The 22,099-nt window shown below is 47.5% G+C and overlaps 1 protein-coding gene across 1 annotated transcript in view; it reads left to right on the top strand.

The window, feature by feature from the left end:
- TULP4 (TUB like protein 4) overlaps positions 1 to 22,099 on the top strand; it is a 245,458-nt gene that overhangs the window by 209,113 nt on the left and 14,246 nt on the right. The gene's annotated exons all lie outside the window — the stretch shown is intronic.

Raw genomic sequence — 22,099 nt, 5'->3', positions numbered from 1 at the left:
AGTAGGAAATGTAAAAACAGCTATTTGTTGTGAGAAGATGTTTTGTGGCGCTAAGAAATACGATTTTTGCATGAGCCGTTCTTAAAGTTAACCTGTGCTTTACCCATGGGCGACAAATGCCAATGCCCTCTACTGCATATATTTGCCTTCCTTGGTAGTACTTGGTATTTTCCATGTGACAGTGCTGGTGTTTAGCAATTTGAATACTCAGGCAGTGCATGGTCACAGAGCTATGGAAAAAGGGTCCTTAGCCCTTTGTGAGCTCCAGCTGGAATAAACTTAGAGCTTTGCACAGGGATTTTCAAGCGGTTTTGGTGCCTTTTCTAAATGTGCACCAAAAGTCCTGGACTTGTGGTGCGCTTTCAGAAAATGCACCAAAACCACCCTATCTAATGGAAGTCTATGGCAAAACTTGGGTAACCCTCATGGAAACCGCAGCAATTGACTGTCAAAGGGGCCTAACAGTCCCACTGTAACGGATGCCCCATCTTACATTCTACTAGCGGCTCCAGGGTTGCATGCAGCTCCCCTAAGAATGGTGCTGACATCTGCAGCCTGGAATCCTGTTGTCATCTGCGTCCATTCCATCATTTAAGTTCTCTTAATCTTTATTAGAGGTGGCTAGTTCTTCTGCTTTTTTGGCTGAGGTTTTTACTACAGTCATGCAAAACTTAATGGACCAAATCATTCAGTTATTTTCTGAGTCTGACCACAGAGGCCACAAGCACACTCCCGTGGTTTTTCTGACAGATTTTATTTATAACTTACCTGCCGCCTTGGTGGAGTTCTAAGCCGCTGGTACGCTTCTAAATTAGGACCACTTTGGTTGTTATTGATGTGGTGCACACCATTGTGAAACTAGATTATCGGCCAGTTGCTTTTACCAGTGCTGTTTCCAGTTTGTCCAACTCTTTCTTTTTTGTTTAAAAGTAGTCTACCACCACTGTTGATCCAGCAGTATCCCACCTTAACAAAGCTGCTACCATACCAGTGGAGGATGCACCTGTCTTTAAGGACCCAACCAATAAGTGGTTTGAAATCCTGTCTAGAAATCTTTCTCTGCACAGGTTTCCTGTCAGTACACATTAGTTGGTATAAAAAATGGTACACTGTTCCTTTAAATGAAAAGAATGAATTCATCAATAAATGTGATCACAAAAAAGATAAGTTCTCTATTGTTCATTGGCAGACGCAGCTTCATATCTTCTTGACCATTAGGTTATGCTGCCCCCTACAGGAGTAGAACACTAGGCAGGAAAAAGCTTTCACCAGGCCTATGGGGCTGTCCCTGCAGGCATAACTCCAAGCACTTTGCTACAGCCCTCAGTTTGTTTCTGCCTAGTTTAGGAGTAGGACCTATTTCCCTGCTGGGGCTTCGGTATTGGCTGTTTTTTCTTTTTTTTTTTTTTTTGGGAATCTTTTTTTGTACTTTATTCTTTTGGTAGAGTTGCTGGAGAACTACAAGCTACTGTCGGCTGGGTTTCAGACTGGATATTCTAGATCCTTAAGGTCTCCCAGCCTGGCCAGCGAGCGTGAGCAGGTTATAGCCCAGCACTAGGCCTCGCCACGTAGAGCCCCGTTGGACGGGGATGAGCCCGCAAGTGGACCGTCTCGCTGGAACGCCCTGAGTCGCAGCGTACCCCTTGGCTGGCAGCACCCCCACCCCTGGTGGGAGGTAGTCTGTTCAGAGTGACGCCCACCTGATATGGTGAGTAAGTGCCCGCCCAATTCTCTGGCGGTCTCGGGATGGACGTGGGCCCCGTCCTTGGAATAGTCGGACTCTCAGGTATTCCTTGGTTCCCCTAGCTTCTCAGGTATACCAGGCCCCCCTCCCAGCTGTTTCCCCCCATCAGATAGGTTCCTACCCCCGGGGGCAGATATATTGGGGCCGCTGCGGGGGGGCGTTTTTCTGGTGGGGTCTCCTCCTGGGGACCTTCTGATGCCTTTGTTTGCTGACCTCTCCAGGGGGCCTAGAGACCGCATGGCGCGCTGTGGGGGCCCCCATTCCGCTGTAAAAAATCTTCATTGTAATGCATGGGCAGCCATTTTCCTTAAATTCCCATAGGAATGCATGGGGCGACCATTATCTTGTTGTCCGTATGCTGGACAGCACAGGCAAATCTGGATACTCAAGGCATGACCCAGGTGAATTTCACTTCCTGTGTTAGATCGTTTCATTCTGCTGTACAGATTGTTTCTGCAAGCCTCCTGATCAGTTTGGTAACGTTTTTTGGGGTCTTTTGTGGGTTTCCTGACACGCGCTGCTGACAGACTGTGTTATGCTGGGACTAGCTAGCAGTGCGAGCGCCTTCTTGTGACTTTTTTTTAAAGCAACACTGCATTATTTTTACTCTAGTATAAATGGAGTCCCAGGATAAAATTTCACCTACAGACCCTCTCAGTGTGGCTGCAGAACATAGTTACGTAGTTAGAGGGATGAAAATAGACATCAGTCCATCCAGTTCAACCTATGATGTGTGTGTGTGTGTTTGCTGTTAACCGTACATTGTATACCCCTGTATGTTGTGGTCTTTAAGGTGCCCATCTAATAGTTTTTTGAAACTACCAATGCTCCCTGCTGATACCACTGTTTGCGGAAGAGAATTCCACATCCTTACTGCTCTCACAGTGAAGAACCCCCTGCGTATTTTAAGGTTAAACCGCCTTTCCTCACTAGTTTTAGTGAGTGGCCACGTGTCTTATTGTATTTCCTTTCTCTGAATAGGTTTTTCCATATGCTAGGGTTGCCAGTACAATATTTGTACATTGATATCATATCCCCCCTCAATCGTCTCTTCTCCAGAGAGAATAAGTTCAGTGCTTGTAGTCTTTCCTCATAGCTGATGTCCTCTAAGCTGATGTCCTCTATTCCCCTAATTATTTTTGTTGCCCTTCTCTGGACTTTCTCCAGTTCCAGCACATCCTTCCTGAGAATCGGTGCCCAGAACTGGACAGCATACTCCAGATGTGGCCGGACCAGAGTGGGAGAATAATCTCTTTATTTCTGGAGTGAATCCCTTTTTTTTATACATCCAAGTATTCTGTTGGCTTTGCTTGCAGCGGCTTGGCATTGCATGCCACTGTCAAGCCTGTTGTCTACCAGTACCCCCAGGTCCTTTTCCATCCTAGACTCACCCAGAGGTTCCCCCCCCCCCCCCCTAGTGAGTAGCTTGCTTTCTGGTTTCTGGCACCCAGGTGCATTACTTTACATTTTTCAACATTAAACCTCATCTGCCATGTAGTTGCCCACCCCATAATTTTGTTTAGGTCCGCTTGTAAGGTTTCCACATCCTGCCCAGAAGATATTGGCCTGCTTAGTTTAGTATCATCCACAAAAACTGAGATTTTACTCGATATCCCCTCCTCTAGATCATTTATGAATAAATTAAACAGGATTGGCCCCAGGACAGAACCCTGGGGGACCCTGCTTTCCACACCCGCCCAATCTGAGTACTCTCCATTAATCACCACCCTTTGCAACCTCCCCTGGAGCCAGTTCTCTATCCAGGTACTCACCTTTATGGTCCATACCTACCTTCCTTAGTTTGAACAGTAAGCGTTTGTGGGGAACGGTGTCAAAGGCCTTTGCGAAGTCCAGGTACACCACAGGCTTACCTTTATCTAGGTGGCAGCTCACTTCATCATAGAAGGTTAATAGATTGGTTTGGCAAGAACGATTTTTCATGAATCCATGCTGATTACTACTAATAATACCATTTCTCTATCGCTCATTGACAGACGTAGTCTTCTTGATTCTCAAGAGCTGGGTTATGTTGTCTCCGCAGGAGTAGGACTAGGCAGAATGACAAAACGTTCTGGCTCCACCCTAGGGGGCAGTCCCTGAGGGTATATCCTCCCTCTCTCTGCTACAGGGAGTCAGTTTTTTTCTGTCTAGTCAGGAGTAAGGACCTAAGTTCCTTGCTGGGATCTTTTGGTCCTGGCAAGACTTTTTTTCTTTAAGAAAAAGACATTTTTTAGGTAGTTTTCTCCAGTGTTTTTTTCCTGTGAGATCTTCAAGCAAAAATGCCGGACTGGGCGACACTTGTGGTCACCCCAGCCGGCCTACGAGCGCGTGCAGACCAGGCATTGCGCTTGGTCGGCCGCGACATATTCAAGTAAGTATGCGGGGCCGGGCGACGGGCTGGATGTGAGATCCAGTGGTCACCCCGGTTTCTGTCTAAAAGCGCGTGCAGACCAGTGCGCTGAGTCGGCCGCGACGGAGTCCCAGTAAAGGGACTGACTTTGCGAGTTAAAAGCTCGCTTGGACGCCAGGACCAGAGAGTCGAGGCGTCCACAAACCCCCACCTCGGTGGAGAGGGTATTATGAAGAGAGGGTGCCTGTCGGTTCGGTATGGTGAGTAAAACGTTCCCTTTTTTCCTCATTTATGAGGCAGTATATATTATGGGCCCCTCCATATATGGTCAGTATATATCTGACACTTACAAGTCCCCCTTGTAATACAGCATGTGTTTGTGGGAAGTGGACTTGGTTCAAGAGCTAACACTCTACCCAGCAGACTGTAACATTACAGCAAACATAGGAGGTATAATCCTACCTTATGTGCAGTGTATCTCTGTAGATCCATATGTCACCTCTCAGCAGAGTGCAGGTGGATGTGCTGGGAAGACGATATCGGCGGTCCGCCGCCATTTTGCCGTAGACCGAATGCATGTATGTCCTCAGGTCACGCCGGCCGCCATGTTTTTGGAGTCTTATGTCTCTTCTATGGGGGCGGCCATGTTTTGTGAGCCCAGCTTCCTCATGGAGGGCTGGGAACGCCGGAAGGCGTACACAGGGGGCGGAGCCACGCCTTCTGCCCGGGAAAAAGCAAACAGCTCCTTCCAGTCTGTGTAAGACAGACGCTGGCTGCAGTTTGTTGGAAACTGCACTGCATCGGTTGGTGAGCCTTGGGGGTCCCTCTCTCTCTCTCTGGGATCGAGAAGCAGGTACTCTGAGGGGCGCTATTGCGCTAGGGGGAGACACACAAAAAAAAAAAAAAAAAAGTTTTTTTGTTTATTCCTGTATTAACATGGACCCTGCCACTCATGTATCTCCTCCGGATCCCCTCGAGGGGTCTGCGGGATCCTCCAGCACCCCATTGACAATTGAATCTTTGTCAGCCATTATGGAAACTTTTGTGTCCCGGGTGGAAGTGGCTTGTCAGGGACAGGGCGCAAGAAAGCGACCCCCGCCTAACCCCTTATTATCTGAAACCTCGGATTCAGACTCTGAGCCTATTTCTGCAGTTGCAGGTACTTCATCTGGTATTGGTGTCTCGGGTCCTGTCTCTTCAGACAGTGAGGAGGATGTTTCGGCATCTGCCATAGCCCGAGAGGAAGCGTTGGTAAAAGCACTCATTGTATCTGTTCAAGAGACTTTAAGGTTACAGGGTATTCCATCAGAAATAGCTGAAACTGAGATCCCTTTTGGGACTAAAAAGCGCATCAAAGTGGCAAAGGTTTTTCCATTGCCCAAATGTTTTGGCAATCCAATCGATGAAGAATGGCGTCTGCCAAAACGCACTTTTAATATTTCCAAACGCATTGACAGGCGTTATCCGTTTGAGGAAACCCTTATTAAGAAATGGACAGAACCACCTGTGGTGGATTCACCAATTGCTAGATTGAATAAAGCCACGGTTATTCCTTTAGAAGACGCTCCGTCTTTTAAAGATCCAGTGGATCGCAAGATAGAAGCTATGTCTCGCACCATGTTTTCCTTGATTGGGTCAGCTTTCAGGCCAATAATTGCTATTGGTCTGGTTTCGCAGGCTGTAACTGAATGGACCAAGTGGTTACGCCGGGACTTAGAAGAAGTCCCTCAGGCGGTATCAGATTTGTTGGAACAAATGATACAGGGGTTACAGTTTGTATGTGATGCGGCGTTAGACGCCACTCCATTAATGGCGCGAGCATCAGTCTCAGCAGTGGTTCTCAGGCGTACACTGTGGCTAAAAGGTTGGATAGCCGACCAAGGTTCCAAAAAAGCATTGGCTAATATCCCCTTTTCAGGAGAACGTCTATTTGGAGCCAACTTAGATGAGATCATTAAGGATCTCACCGGTGGAAAAAGCACCTTTACCGCAAAATTTTAAAGGTAGAGGAACTCGTCAAAGACGAGGGCCTTCTTTTTCTGCTCACAAGAGGTTTTTTCGTCCAGCGGGTGAAAAAACTAAGTCCTCCAAGGTTCCTACAGGAGGCGTCAGGGGTCGTTGGTCGGGCAAGCAAAAGCCCGCCCCCTCCAGACCTGAAGATAAACCATCCAAAGCCTGAAGGTGCGCCCCCACCCATAACTGGGGTGGGGGGACGTCTTCGCCGGTTCCCGGATCCATGGCTTTCCAGAATCCCGGACAAATGGGTTTGCGAAGTCATAAAGTCAGGGTACAAGATCGAGTTTCGATCTCTCCCACCGGCGCGATTCTTCCCTTCCAATATCCGACTATCTCCGGATCGTCTAGAAGATCTGCGGAGAGCAGTCACAGATCTACTACAACAAGGAGTGGTAGTCCACGTTCCTTGGACAGAACGGTTTCAAGGGTTTTATTCAAACCTGTTTACAATACCCAGGAAAGAGGGCAAAGTGCGTCCAATTCTGGACTTAAGAGCACTCAATTCTTTCGTCAACATAAGAAGATTCAGAATGGAGTCCATTCGCACGGTAGCAGCCTTCCTGCATCCAGGGGATGTCCTAGCGTCCATAGACATCAAGGACGCCTATCTTCACATTCCCATTTTCGCAGGACATCAGCGTTTTCTACGCTTTTCCGTAGAGGAGAACCACTATCAATTTGTGGCGTTACCTTTCGGTCTCGCCACGGCTCCGCGGGTCTTCACAAAAGTGTTGGCCCCAATGTTGGCACTTCTGCGCCAAAGAGGTATATCGATTCTAGGTTACCTAGACGATCTTCTGCTTCATGCAGAGTCTCCTCAGACCTTGCTACAAAACATAGAAATTACTATGATTTCTTTACAGGAATTCGGGTGGCTGGTGAACCAGCAAAAGTCTTTTCTGGTTCCCACCCAGAGGCTCGAATATCTGGGTCTAATTCTAGACACAGTCAGGACAAGAGTGTTTCTTCCGGTAGGGAAACTTCGAAAGATTCAATCAGCAGTCCAGTTGTTACTGTCCAACAGCTGGTCTTCCCTTCGGACTTGCATGAGGGTTCTGGGGTTGATGGTGGCTTCATTCGAAGCAGTCCCATTTGCCCAGTCCCATACCCGAATTCTTCAGCAAGAGATTCTCCTCAGATGGAATCGGAATCCGGAATCCCTGGACAATCAGATACGATTGAGCAAACAGACCAGAGAGTCTCTGGTTTGGTGGCTTCGGTCTCCAATGCTCAGCCAGGGAAAGTAATTTCTGCCAATATATTGGACGATAGTGACCACGGATGCCAGTCTATCCGGATGGGGAGGAATTCTCGGTCAATTATCTGCCCAGGGACTTTGGTCCCCGGAAGAATCCAGATTACCGATAAATGTATTGGAACTGAGAGTGATCAGACTTTGTCTGATTCACTGGACCGAGCAGCTCCAGGGCAGCCCGGTTCGGATCCAGTCGGACAATGCCACGGCCGTGGCTTATGTCAATCACCAGGGGGGCACCAAGAGTGTCCGAGCGGCCAAAGAAGTGGCTTGCATTCTTCGCTGGGCGGAACGATTTGTTCCAGCAATCTCTGCGGTGTTCATTCCGGGGGTGGAGAATTGGCAGGCAGATTATCTCAGCCGTCAGACCCTGGATCAGGGGGAATGGTCCCTCCATCCAGACGTTTTCCACCAGTTGTGCCTACGGTGGGGCACCCCGGATGTGGATCTGTTGGCATCATGATTCAACAGGAAAGTTCAGAAATTCGTGGCTCGCTCCCGCGATCCTCTAGCAGAAACCGCAGACGCACTGATCGCCCCGTGGGGGCAATACCAGCTAATATATGCCTTCCCTCCTCTCGCGTTACTGCCAAGACTTCTTCGCAGGGTAGAGGAGGAAGGAATCCCAGTAATCCTGGTAGCTCCGGACTGGCCTCGTCGAGCTTGGTACGCCGACATGGTCAGACTGGTGGCGGACGTCCCATGGAGACTTCCTCTCAGGGAGGATCTACTGTCTCAGGGACCGATCTTCCATCCTGCTTTACGATCGCTGGCTTTAACGGCCTGGCTATTGAGACCCAGGTGCTGAAGGACAAAGGTTTGTCAGCTTCAGTTATTCCTACTCTAGTTGAAGCAAGGAAAGTGACTTCCAGAAAGATTTATCATCGCACATGGAAGTCCTACATTGCATGGTGTGAACCTTTGGGGTTCCGTCCTCGGTCTTATTCGATTAGTCGAATATTGGCTTTTCTGCAACAAGGGGTTGAGCAGAAACTGGCCTTGAGTACTATCAAGGGTCAGGTCTCAGCATTAGCCATCTTCTTTCAGAAGCCTTTGGCTACTCATTCCTTGGTGCGGAATTTCATCCAGGGGGTGCGACATCTGGCTCCGCCAGTGCACGCGCCGTTACCCCCCTGGGATCTTAATTTAGTGTTGTCGGTTCTTCAGAAACCTCCCTTTGAAGATATTAGGGAGATTCCTCTACCCACGTTGTCCCAGAAGGTGGCCTTCTTGGTGGCTATTACTTCTGCACGCAGGGTGTCAGAACTGGCCGCATTATCTTGTCGTTCACCATATCTGGTGGTTCATAGAGATAAGGTGGTTCTTCGTCCGAATCCATCCTTCCTACCAAAAGTGGTTTCAGAATTTCATCTGAATGAAGAAATTGTATTACCTTCCCTGTGTCCTAAGCCCAGTCATCCTCGGGAATTTGCTTTGCACTCCTTGGATGTGGTCCGGGCGATCAGGGTATACTTGAAAACGACAGACTCGTTTCGCAAGACGGATTCACTTTTTGTGATCCCAGATGGACCCAAAAAGGGGTTGCCTGCATCTGCCGCGACCATTTCCAGATGGATCAGACAGACGGTAGTGCAGGCTTATTCTATTAAGGGTCGGGAGCCCCCGTTCCCTGTTAAGGCGCACTCCACTCGGGCACTTAGTGCGTCATGGGCCTTTCGCCATCAGGCGTCAGTGGTCCAGGTGTGCAAGGCGGCTACCTGGTCGTCGGTGCATACCTTCTCTAAACATTATAAAGTTGATGTAATGGCATCGTCTGATGCCTCATTTGGCCGCAAGGTTTTGCAGGCCGCAATTTGAGGAGACCAGTGGTCTACCTCGAGGGTTTTTTCCGTTGGAAAATTTTTTCTTTTAGTCTCATTCTTTGTTTATAATGAGCCTTTAAAACTTCTAGTTTGGCACCGGTTGGGCCTACTAGATTGGATTTGATTTTGTCAATCCCACCCCTCATTTGTGGCACTGCTTCTGGATGTCCCAGCTCTTGAGAATCAAGAAGACTACGTCTGTCAATGAGCGATAGAGAAAAATGGATTTTTGTAAGAACTTACCGTAAAATCCTTTTCTCTTAAGCTCATTGACAGACGTAGTACCCGCCCCTCTATCATTGAGTTGGGTTGGGTTAATTTCTCTGTACTGCTTTAAACAGAACTGATTCCCTGTAGCAGAGAGAGGGAGGATATACCCTCAGGGACTGCCCCCTAGGGTGGAGCCAGAACGTTTTGTCATTCTGCCTAGTCCTACTCCTGCGGAGACAACATAACCCAGCTCTTGAGAATCAAGAAGACTACGTCTGTCAATGAGCTTAAGAGAAAAGGATTTTACGGTAAGTTCTTACAAAAATCCATTTTTTCATTACTAAAGTCTTGTATGTGGTCCCTTAACATCCCCTCCAAAATCTTGCGGACTACTGATGTTAGGCTGACCGGCCTATAGTTACCCGGGATATATCTCGGCCCCTTTTTAAATATTGGTACCACGTTGGCTTTATTCCAATCAGCTGGCACCATACCCGTCTGTAAACTATCCTTAAAGATCAAGAATAATGGTCTGGCAATCACCTGGCTGAGCTCTTTAAGAACCTTTGGGTGCAAGCCATCCGGTCCCGGTGATTTATTTATGTTAAGTTTCTCTAGTTTAGTTCCAAGTCTATCTTCTGTTAGCCATGGTGGTATTTCCTGAGGTGTGTTGTTTAGTTTGGCCTTACAAGCTGGGTAAGTGTAGCCCCCCAATTCTTTTGTGAAGACTGAAGAGAAGAAATTATTTAACACTACCACCTTTTCCCTGTCCTCTGTGGCCAAAACTCCCTTATCGTCTTTTATGGGGCCAATGTGTTCTGGCCTCGCTTTCTTACTCTTTACTGTATATACTTAAAGAATTTCTTGGGGTTCTTTTTACTCTCTTCCGCTATATGTCTCTCGTATTCTATTTTAGCCGCCCTGATTTAGTCTTTACATTTCTTATTACACTCTTTGTAATGCTTGAATGTTGCCAATGACCCCTCAGTCTTGTATTTTTTGAAGGCCTTTCCTTTAGCGTTAATATGCATTTTTATGTTGGAGTTTAGCCACCCAGGGTTTAGTATTGCTCTTTTAAATTTATTCCCCCTTGGAATGCACTGGTCAATCCCTTTGTTAAGTATGCTTTTGAAGCACTCCCATTTTTCCTCCGTGTTCTTTGTTCCCAGGGTTCTATCCCATTTGATATTTTCTAGCAGAGAGCGCAGTTTTGGGAAATTGGTTCTTTTGAAATTCAGTGTCCTTATATTGCCCTTGTGTTTACTATTACTATAATTCTGGAACGAATTGACCTATGGTCACTGTTTCCTAAGTTGTCCCGTATTTCTATATCCGTGAGCAGGTCTACAGTAAACCCCCCTCCATTGCTGGGGTTACGTTCCGGACCCAGCCGCGAAAAGTGAAATTCCGCGAAATAGAAAAACCCTATTAAAATGCATTGTAGGCATGATTTTTTTACTGTCACTGTACGTCTATACTGTCACTGTACGTCTAAAAGCATTTTAAGGTGTTTAAACACACTTTTAAAACAATAGAAACTCATTTAAACACATAAAAGATACTAAGAGACATAGCAAGAGCTATGAAAACACAAAAATATTTCATTTTTAATGATTTATATAGTAAAATAACATTACAAAAAAAAAACGCGAATTACCGGGACCGCAAAAACTGAACCGCGATGGAGTGGGGGATTACTGTATATTGTTGGTAATCAGTAGGTCAAGTACTGCATTGTTTCTTGTCGGTACATTCACCATCTGACCCATGAAATTGTCCTGCAAAACATTTAGGAACTGCCGAGCCTTGGCTGAATGCGCAGTTCCTTCTGCCCAGTCTATATCTGGATAATTAAAGTCCCCCATTATAATGACATGTCCCATCCTTGCTGCCAATCGCTGCCAATCCTATCTGTAAAAGGAGGTCCGCCTCCCCCTCCTCCCTCTGGTTGGGGGGCCTATAGCATACGCCCAATATTACCTTCCCCACAGTGCCTTCCCTTTGAAGTTCTACCCATAGGGATTCTGCCTCGTCCATAGCTCCATTATTAATATCATCCCTCATATTTACCTGTATACTGTTCTTAATATACAGACATACCCCTCCCCCTTTTTTACCTTCTCTATCTTTGCGTTAAAGGGAATACCCCTGAATGGTCGCCATCCAGTCCTGAGAGCTGTCAAACCAAGTCTCAGTTATCCCCACAAAATCTTAAGTCCTCCTCAAACATCAGCAGCTCCAGCTCTCCCATCTTGTTAGCCAGGCTTCTGGCATTGGTATACAAGCCTCGTAATTTTGACCGGTTACATATATCCTCATTTGATGTTTTTAGGCTGCTTTCTTGATTTTTCCCCATACCCCCCCTGGGTTTAGGAGCTCTGAACACCCTACCGCTAATATCCCCATTTCTGCCCTCTGAATCTTGCTTTCCACTGGCTAATTCTACATCTGTACCCTCCCCCCATCACCTAGTTTAAAAGCCCCTGTAACTTTTCGGCCATCTTCTCACCCAGTACGGTTGCACCCTCCCCATTTAGGTGCAATCCGTCCCTACCAAAGAGCCGATGGCCGACTGAGAAGTCGGCCCAGTTCTCCAGGAACCCAAAACCCTCCTTACTACACCAGCTCCTCCGCCACTTGTTAACTTCCCTAATCTCCCGCTGCCTCTCTGGTGTGGCTTGAGGTACAGGTAGTATTTTTGAAAATACTACCTTGGAGGTCCTAGTCCTCAAGGTAGCTCCTAAGTCCCTGAAATCATTTAGGACTCTCCATCTTCCTCTGCCTATGTCATTGTTACCCATGTGTACCATGACAGCTGGGTCTTCCCCAACCCCACCCAATAATCTGTCCACCAGATCCACAATGTGCCGAACCCGAGCGCCGGTAAAAAACAGACTGTTTGGTGCACACGGACACGGTCTTTGTGGCAGATTGCACTGTCTCTCCTTCTAATAATTGAGTCCCCTACCACCAGCACCTGTCTTTCCTTTCCCTTTCTCCAGGCCTCACTGGAGGAGCTCTTCCCCTGGCAGCAAGGGGCGTCGCTCTGCTCCAGCAATGCTGGTCCCTGATTGGTTTCCCCAACATCACGCAACGGGGCGTATCTATTGGGGTGCTCCAGCCCAGGACCAGCCTCCTTGCCTTTTCCGATTTTACCCCTCCTAACTGTCACCCCTCTACTCTGCTCTGATGCCTGCACCTCCAATACTCCGCCCACCTCTGTGCAGGCCCCTGCCTGGGCCTGACTGGTACGATACTGGCTCTCCTTCGGTATGGACATTTGGCTCAGTGTTGCCAGCTGCCTCCCTAGATTGAGGACCTGAGCTTCAGTCGCACAACACTCACAGTTGCACAACCCGGTCAGTCGCACAGCCCGATCAGTTGAGCCCTCTGAGTCGGATTTTACAGCAGTCTTGAAAAGGCTGGTATCTAAAGTGGATTTAGTGTTAAAAAGTAACACTAGTTGTAAACGCCCTCTGCCTTCACCTCCTTCTGCTGTATCTTCAGATTCTGAGGCAGATATGGCTGCCGCAGATGCACCCCACCCTGGTGGCTCTGTGTCGTTGCATTCTGATGGCGAAGAGGACCTGTCCTCGTCTGCTGCGGCGTGGGAAAGTGCATTGGTGAAAGCACTTAAAGTTTCAGTGCGTGAAACTTTAAAAATGGCAGATGAGTCTACAGTTTCAGGAACGAAGGTTTCTTTTGGCACCCGCAAACCCCAGAAACCAGGCAAAGTGTTTCCCTGCCTGTAACTTTTTGACAATATTGTCAATGAACAGTGAGGGCACATCAAGCACATGTTGGTGGTGCCAAAACGTTTTAAACTGAGTTATCCCTTCGCAAATAAGGTTTCCACTTGGTGGACCGTGCCACCAAAGGTGGATCACCCAGTTTCCAGACTGAATAAGTCTACTGTGGACCTGGTGGAAGAATATCTGGCTTTTATGGATCCTGTTGATAGACGGATTGAGTCTCTGTCCCGCCATTTACATGTGTCAGCGGGCTCAATATTGAAACCAATTTTTGTGATCACCCTGGTGTCACAGACTGTCACTGAATGGGTCAAATGGCTGAAGCCCTGCTATATATATATATATGTGATGCGGCTCCCCTGGTAGCCAGAGTGTCTGCGGTGGGGATTGCTATTATACGCATGGTGTGGTTAAAAAGCTGGTCTGCGGACCAGGCTTCTAAAAAGGCTCTTTCTGACCTACCCTTTACGGGGGAGAGGTTGTTTGGATCCTCCATGGATGAGTTGATCAAAGACATTACTGGTGGGAAGAGTACTCTTCTCCCTTAATCCTCTAAGGGCAAGGCACCACGTACTAAACAGGGGCCTTCTTTTACTGCTCATAGGCGACTTTTTCGTACCCCTGGGTTGCAAGAAAAAGGAGAGCCATGCAGGTCTTCTGGGAGTTTCAAGAAAACTTGGTTAGGTAAAACGAAGCCAGACAAATCCGGATCTGCAAACAAATCCTCGTCTGCATGAAGGGGCGCCATGGACTTCCTTGTTTCAGGGCAAATGGGTTTACGAACTGATCTGATCAGAGTACAAGATCGAATTCTGGTCTCGACCATCGGACAAGTTCTTCCTGTCCAAAGTGCATCTGTCTCCAGACCGTTTAAGGGATCTCCGAGCGGCTGTACAAGATTTGCTGTCGCAAAGGGTGATTGTGCCGGTTCCTTCTCAGGAACGTTTTCAGGGGTTTTATTCAAACCTGTTTACTGTGCCTAGGAAGGAGGGCAAAGTACGTCAAATCTTGGACCTCAAGGCTTTGAACCGCTTTGTGCTGGTAAAGAGATTTTGAATGGAGTTCATTCGCACGGTAGTGGCATCCCTACACCAGAGAGACTTTTTGGCCTCCATAGATATCAAGGACGCTTATCTACACATTCCTATCTCCGCTGGACACCAGCGTTTTCTCCACTTTGCTATAGTAGAGGAGCATTATCAATTTGCGGCGTTACCCTTTGGTCCCGCCTCTGCCCCCCCAGGTTTTTTACCAAGGTGCTGGCTCCAGTGTTGGCATTGCTGCATCAACGGGGGATTTCGGTGCTGAGGTACCTGGACAATCTCCTATTGAAAGCGGACTCTCACTCAGTCCTGTTGGGCGACTTGATGATCACTGTCCGCACACTGCAAGAGTTTGGTTTGGAACATCAACTTCAAAACAATCTGCCCTGATACCTTCAATGAGACTGGAGTATCTGGGCCTGACTCTGGACTCCGCTTTGGTGCGGGTCTTTCTTCCCTCGGAAAAATTTCAAAAATTGCAGGGGGCGATCCAGGTGTTGTTGACAAACAATCTGTCTTCTTTGCGGACTTGCATGCGGCCTTGGGTCTGATGGTATCAACCTTGAGGCGGTTCTGTTTGCTCAGTCCACACAAGACCTTTACAAAAGGAGATTCTAAAATGGAACAAGGATCCAAAATCCTTGGACAATTTAACTTGGTTGAGTCACAACACAAAGTCTGCTCTTCTCTGGTGGATTCACTCATCAGCTCTTCGTCAGGGCAAGTCCTACCTTCCGTTGTATTAGACGGTGATAACCACAGACGCCAGCCTGTCAGACTGGAGAGGAGTGCTGGGGAAGCTCTGCGCCCAGGGATCCTGGATGATGGAAGAGTCCAAGCTGCCCATAAATATCTTGGAGCTCAGAGCATTAAAGCTTTGCCTGAGTCATTGGATGGCTCGTCTTCAAGGTTGCCCGGTCCGGTTCTAATCGGACAATGCCACGGCCGTGGCGTACACCAGTCATCAAGGGGGCACCAAGAGTGTCTTGGCGGCCCAGGAGGTGGCCGAGATTCTGGACTGGATGGAGAAATTTGTCCCAGCTCTCTCTGCTGTGCATATCCCAGGTGTGGAGAACTGGCAGGCGGATTACCTCAGTCGTCAGGTCTTGGATCAGTGGGAATGGTCCCTACACCTGGAGGGGTTTTGTCTCCTGTGTGTCTGGTGAGGGACACCCGATGTCCACCTGTTTGCCTCTCGACTCAACAAGAAGCTTCAGAGGTTTGTGGCCAGGTCAAGGGATCCTCTGGCCGATGTCACAGATGCACTGGTGGCTCCTTGAGGTCAGTATTGGCTGATCAATGCGTTTCCTCCGCTAAAACTCCTGCCAACGTTTCTGCATAGAATAGAGGTGGAAGGCATTCCAGTCATTCTAGTGGCCCCAGACGGGCCTCTCCAGTCTTGGCACATAGACCTAGTAAGGTTGGTCGCAGATGCTCCTTGGAGATTTCCTCTCAGGGAAGATCTGCTGTCGCAAGGGCCGATCTTCCATCCTGCGTTACAGTTGCTGGCTTTAACGGCGTGGTTGCTGAAAGCCAGGTATTGAGGGATAGAGGTCTTTCTGACACTGTGATTCCTACACTTTTGAAGGCCAGGAAGTCTACTTCCAGAAAAATCTATCATTGTACGTGGAAATCGTACATCTCATGATGTGAATCGCTGAATGTGCATCCTCGCTTGTTTTCGGTAGCTAGGGTTTTGGCTTTTCTTCAAAAATGGATTGAACAGTGTTTGGCTTTGGGCACTATCAAAGGCCAAGAGAGCACAGTTGGGACCAGTGTTAATTTCATAGACTAAAATATTTTGGTCTACTAAATTAACACTATTTGAGTCGACTAAAATATGACTAAAACAATTCAGATGACTAAAGTATGACTAAAATTAAAATGGCATTTTAGTCATAAGACTGACTAAAACGAAATTGAAAACTGACATCAAAATTAACACTACTCTTCTGCACATTTCTAAATCAGCAACACAATTCCATCTAGAGCCTATAATTATAGCACATTAAAGTTTACACATGTTTTTAAAAAACGCTGTGGGGTCCCCCCTCAAAATCCATACCAGACCCTTATCCAAGCACCCAACTTGGAAGGCCAGGAAAGGGGGGGACGAGCAAGCGGACCCCCACTCCTTAACCATACCAGGCCACATGCCCTCAACATGGGGGTAGGTGCTTTGGGGCGGGAGGGGCTCTGACCCCCCACCCCACCCCCAAAGCACCTTGTTCCCATGGTAATGGGGACAAGGGCTTCTTCCCAACAACCCTGGTTGGTGGTTGTGGGGGTCTGTGGGCAGGGGGCTTATCGGAATATGAAAGCCCCCTTTAACAAGGGGGCCCCCAGATCCCCCCTCATGTGAATGAGTATGGGGAACATTTAACCCCTACTCAATCACCAAAAAAAGTGTCCAAAATAAATTGTGGGGGGACCCCATGCTCTTCCGATTGGTATGGTGAGCTTTGGGGGTCCCTGTTATTTCTCTCTCTCTCTCTCTGCTGATAGGTACCCTGAGCCTTGGGGGGGATCCTTTAGTGGTGCCAAAAGATCGTTTTTGTACTGGAAGGTCTTCCTTTCCTTACAGAGCCTCAGGGTCACATCTCCCCCACTGACCCCCCCATGGAGGTGGCAGATCCCTCGGAACCCCAACTTCCCATGGTTGCACTGACGGTGGTCCTGCAGTCCTTAGTGTCCTGGGTGGAAGTGGCGTGTGGGCAAAGGCCTAGGAGGAAGCGTCCCCGCCTTTCCCTGCTCAGTCTGTCTCATCTGATTTTGAGCCAGATGCCGCCATGGACACAGCCTGTCCGGGGGGCTTAATATCACACCCCCAGATCCATCCGATAGGATGATTCCTCCATGGTCGCAGCAGCGAATTAAAAAGCGCTGGTAGATGCTCTTATCACTGCAGTGCGTGAGACTTTAAAAATGGAGGATGGGGCTAATGTAGCCACAGACGTGGCTGTGTCGTTTGGTATGCATAAGTCACCTCGCACTCCAAAGGTGTTTTATTATGTGCCTTATTTTGACAGGTTTTCTTGTAAGGAATGGGAACAACCAAAATTATCCTTTATGACCCCCAAAGGTTTTGCTGTAGGTTACCCTTTTGAGGAGTCACTTTTAAAAAAAGTGGACTGGTCCACCAGTGGTGATCCCTCCTGTTTCCAGATTTAACAAAGCTACCATGAGAAACTTAACATAAATCACCGGGACCGGATGGCTTGCACCCGAGGGTTCTTAAGGAGCTCAGCCAGGTGATTGCCAGACCATTATTCTTGATCTTTAAGGATAGTTTACAGACGGGTATGGTGCCAGCTGATTGGAAAAAAGCCAACGTGGTACCAATATTTAAAAAGGGGCCGAGATATATCCCGGGTAACTATAGGCCGGTCAGCCTAACATCAGTAGTCTGCAAAATTTTTGAGGGGATGTTAAGGGACCACATACAAGACTTTAGTAATGAAAACGGTATTATTAGTAGTAATCAGCATGGATTCATGAAAAATCGTTCTTGCCAGACCGATCTATTAACCTTCTATGATGAAGTGAGCTGCCACCTAGATAAAGGTAAGCCGGTGGATGTGGTGTATCTGGACTTTGCAAAGGCCTTTGACACCGTTCCCCACAAACGCTTACTGTTCAAACTAAGGAAGGTAGGTTTGGACCATAAGGTGAGTACCTGGATAGAGAACTGGCTCCAGGGGAGGTCGCAAAGGGTGATGAATAATGGGGAGTACTCATATTGGGCGGGTGTGGAAAGCGGGGTCCCCCAGGGTTCTGTCCTAGGGCCAATCCTGTTTAATTTATTCATAAATGATCTAGAGGCAGGGATATTGAGTAAAATCTCGGTATTTGCGGATGATACTAAACTAAGCATGCCAATATCTTCTGGGCAGGATGTGGAAACCTTACAAGCGGACCTAAACAAATTAATGGGGTGGGCAACTACATGGCAGATGAGGTTTAATGTTGAAATATGTAAAGTAATGCACTTGGGTGCCAGAAACCAGAAAGCAAGCTATTCATTAGGGGGGAACCTCTGTGTGAGTCTAGGATGGAAAAGGACCTGGGGGTACTGGTAGACAACAGGCTTGGCAGTGGCATGCAATGCCAAGCCACTGCAAGCAAAGCCAACAGAATACTGGGATGCATAAAAAAGGGGATTCACTCCAGAAATAAAGAGATTATTCTCCCACTCTACAAGACTCTGGTCCGGCCACATCTGGAGTATGCTGTCCAGTTCTGGGCACCGGTCCTCAGGAAGGATGTGCTGGAACTGGAGAAAGTCCAGAGAAGGGCAACAAAAATAATTAGGGGAATGGAGGACATCAGCTATGAGGAAAGACTACAAGCACTGAACCTATTCTCTCTGGAGAAGAGAGGATTGGGGGGGGGGATATGATCTCAATGTACAAATACTGTACTGGCAACCCTAGCATATGGAAAAACCTATTCAGAGAAAGGGAATACAATAAGACACGTGGTCACTCACTAAAACTAGAGGAAAGGCGGTTTAACCTTAAAATAGGCAGGAGGTTCTTCACTGTAAGAGCAGTAAGGATGTGGAATTCTCTTCCACAAGCAGTCGTATCAGCAGAGAGCATTGATAGTTTCAAAAAACTATTAGATGGGCCTGTCTTTGCCTCAGCCCTGGTGTCTCAGACCCTAACTGAATGGGCCAAGCTTTTACGCCAGGGCCTGGGGGGTTGAGTAGGTCCCCAGTGCTTTAGTTGATTTAGCGGACCAGTTAGTCCATGGGCTGCAGTTTATTTGTGATGCAGCTTTGGATACAGCTCCTGTGCTGTCCAAACTTTCTGTTTCAGCGGTGGTGAAACGCGCACACTGTGGCTTAAGAATTGGCCCACAGACCAAGCCTCTAAGAAAGCTCCTATTGATTTGCCATTTCAAGGCGATCGCCTTTTTGGGGCTACCCTTGATGACATCATTAAGGATATCACGGGGGGGGGGGGGGAGAGTACCTTCCTGCCATAGTCTAGGAAAGGGAAGGAGCCTCGTTGCAGACAGGGGCCCTCCCTCTCAGCATATAGAAAATTCTTTCATGCTTCTGGGATGGAGAATAAGGGAAATAGATATTTTAAATCTTCCCCGGGAGGTTCCCAGCATCCTTGGTCTGGTAAGCCTAGAGCTAGCTTCTCTTTACCCGCAGACCAGACCCCCTTTAGCATTAAGGTCTGCCCTCACCCATTATTGGGGTGGGAGGACATCTTCGCTGGTTTCTGGTCTCGTGGACCTCTTTAGGAGCATCAAGGGGATCCACGAAATTATTATTTTGGGGGTACCCAGAAAGGGGGACAAAGTTTGTCCTTTTCAGGTTTTTTAGTTCCTGAGTCTCCTTGTGTGGATTTAATTCCTGTTCAGGTAATGTCAGGTAATTGATTTACCTAGGTCTGATTCTAATTCTGACCAGGGTGGTCCTTCCCCTGGACAAACTTCAGGAACCACAGGCCGTGATTCACCGGCTGCTGTCACACAGATAATTCTCTCTCCCATTTTTGCATACAGGTTCTGAGTCTGGTGGCATCCACCTTCAAGACTGTTCTGTTTGCACAGTCCTACATGCAGTTCCTTTAGCGGGTTGGGCTCCACAGGAGGATACCGAGGTTCTTGGCGAGATGACGTGTTCCTCTGGCTGATACCGCAAGCGTCCAAGGGCCATGGTAAGGCCAGTATCATCCTCGGCTAAGGGTTCTTCCGCAATTTCTGTGAGGATCTTCCAATCAGTCTGGTGACCATAAACGTCCGTTGGGGGGCTTCCTCTCAGAGGATACCAGTTGTCCCAAGGGCTGATCTACCATCCTGCTTTACAGTCGCTGGTTTTAATGGTTTAGCTATTGAAAGCCAGGTACTGAGGGAAAGAGGTCTGTCTGGATCAGTGATCCCTACTATGGTGAAGGCGAGGAAGTTTTCTTCCAGCAAGATATACCATCATACATGAAAAGCGTACATTTCTTGGTGTGAGTCGATTGGCACTCATCCTAGATTCTTTCCGGTGGCTCGGATCGTAACCTTTCTTCAACAGGGCGTTGGGTACCATCAAGGGCCAGGTGTCTGCCCTGGCAATCATCTTTCAGCAACCCCTAGCCACTCACTCTTTTAGTGCGTACCTTCATTCAGGGGGTTTGACATGTGGCTCCACCTGTACGGTCTCTTTTGCCGCCATGGGATTTAAATTTAGTACTTTCGGTTCTCCAGAAACCTCCATTTGAGAATATTCGGGAGATTCCCTTGCCTACGTTATCCCAGAAGGTGACATTCTTGGTGGCTTTTACCTCAGCCCACAGGGTATTGGAATTGGCTGCATTATCCTGTCTCAGTGCCTATTTTGTGGTCCATGGCGATAAAGTGGTTCTTCGTCCCTGGTCATCATTTCTGCCAAAAGCTGTCTCTGACTTCCATTTATATGAGGACATTGTATTGCCTTCCCTGTGTCCCCAGCCAGCTCATCCCAAGGAATTTGCATTGCATACCTTGGATGTGGTTTGTGTGATTTGGGTGTATCTGGCATCCACTGAGTCCTTTCGAAGGTCAGGCTCGCTTTTTGTGGTTACGAACAGACCAAGAAAGGGCTGGCCGCTTCTTCGGCTACAATCTCCAGATGGATCAGACAGACAATGACTCAAGCCTATTCCATTAAAGGTCAGGTTCCACCTTTCCCTGTCACGGTGCACTCTACTCGGGCGCTGAGTGCTTATTGGGTCTCCCGTCATCAGGCTTCAATATCGCAAGTTTGCAAGGCGGCCACTTGGTCATCGGTGCATACCTTCATACAATTCTATAAGGTAGATACTTTGCGGCCAAGAGAAGCATCCACAGATGTCAAAGTTTTGCAGGCTGCTATTTATGAAGGGGCTGTTCCCTCTTGAGGGGTGTTTTTCAGACAGGGCTCCTGTGACCCAGTTAAGGCTCCTGTGTCCTGGTTAAGGGCTCTCATGTTTAGCCTTGGGTTATTTTCCCAACCCCTCATTTTCCTTGTGGCACTGTTTTTGGATGTCCCAGTAGTTATGATTCATGTAGCGCTGTGTCCGTCGATGAACGAAAAAGAAAATGGGGTTTTTTTACTTACCGTAAAATCCATTTGTCTGAGTTAATTGATAGACACAGCACCCACCCATCTATGGAGTTCTTATACTTCTAATACTGCTTGCTACTAAACTGATTACCTAGAGCAGAGAGTAGGGTTATATACCAAGCTGAGGACGGCCCATGGGCGTAGCCAGGTGTTTTTTGTTCTGCCTAGTCCTACTCCTGGTGGAGGCAATATAACCCAGTGGTTATGATTTATGGAGTGCTGTGTTCGTCGATGAACTTCGAGAAATGGATTTTTACAAAAATCCCATTTATTTCACTACGATCTGTTGGAAAGCAGTGGGTGTTTGCGGCAACTTTATTTGTAGGTATTTGAGTTTCTTTGTTTTTACCCCCAAAATTATTCTTCACACAAAATTTGAATCGGACGATCATTTTTCGACCATTCCAAATTATATTTGTAATGAAAATTTGTATTTCTTTAGAAAACGAATAAACTAAATTAATTTTAAAGAATTTGAACGAAATTCGCTACTATTTCATTCGGAGATTCGGATACATCCGAATAACCAAAAATGTGTCCAAATTTGTGTTCGGAACAAAATAAATTGCACGTCTAGTCCCTGGATAGACTGATTAGTTTGACACAGAGTTCCAGGTTGTCCTTGGCCTAAAAGATGAAAAATTTATCTCTGTAATTGGAGAAATCCTCCTTCCTGTCTTCTAGAAGATCCTCACAATGGGTGGTAGCCTGTCAGACTGGAGAAAAGTCCTGAAAACGCCATCCATCTGCCCTTGAGTGACAAATGGATAGTTTTTCATTCCTTGTGGCACAAAGGGCAACAATTGCCCAGCAGGTTTT

This window comes from Pelophylax lessonae (genome assembly GCF_965119305.1).
Source record: "Pelophylax lessonae genome assembly, chromosome: 3".
Classification (NCBI taxonomy): domain Eukaryota; kingdom Metazoa; phylum Chordata; class Amphibia; order Anura; family Ranidae; genus Pelophylax; species Pelophylax lessonae.
Note: the sequence above shows the minus strand (reverse complement) of the source record. Positions and strands in the feature narration are given on the sequence as shown.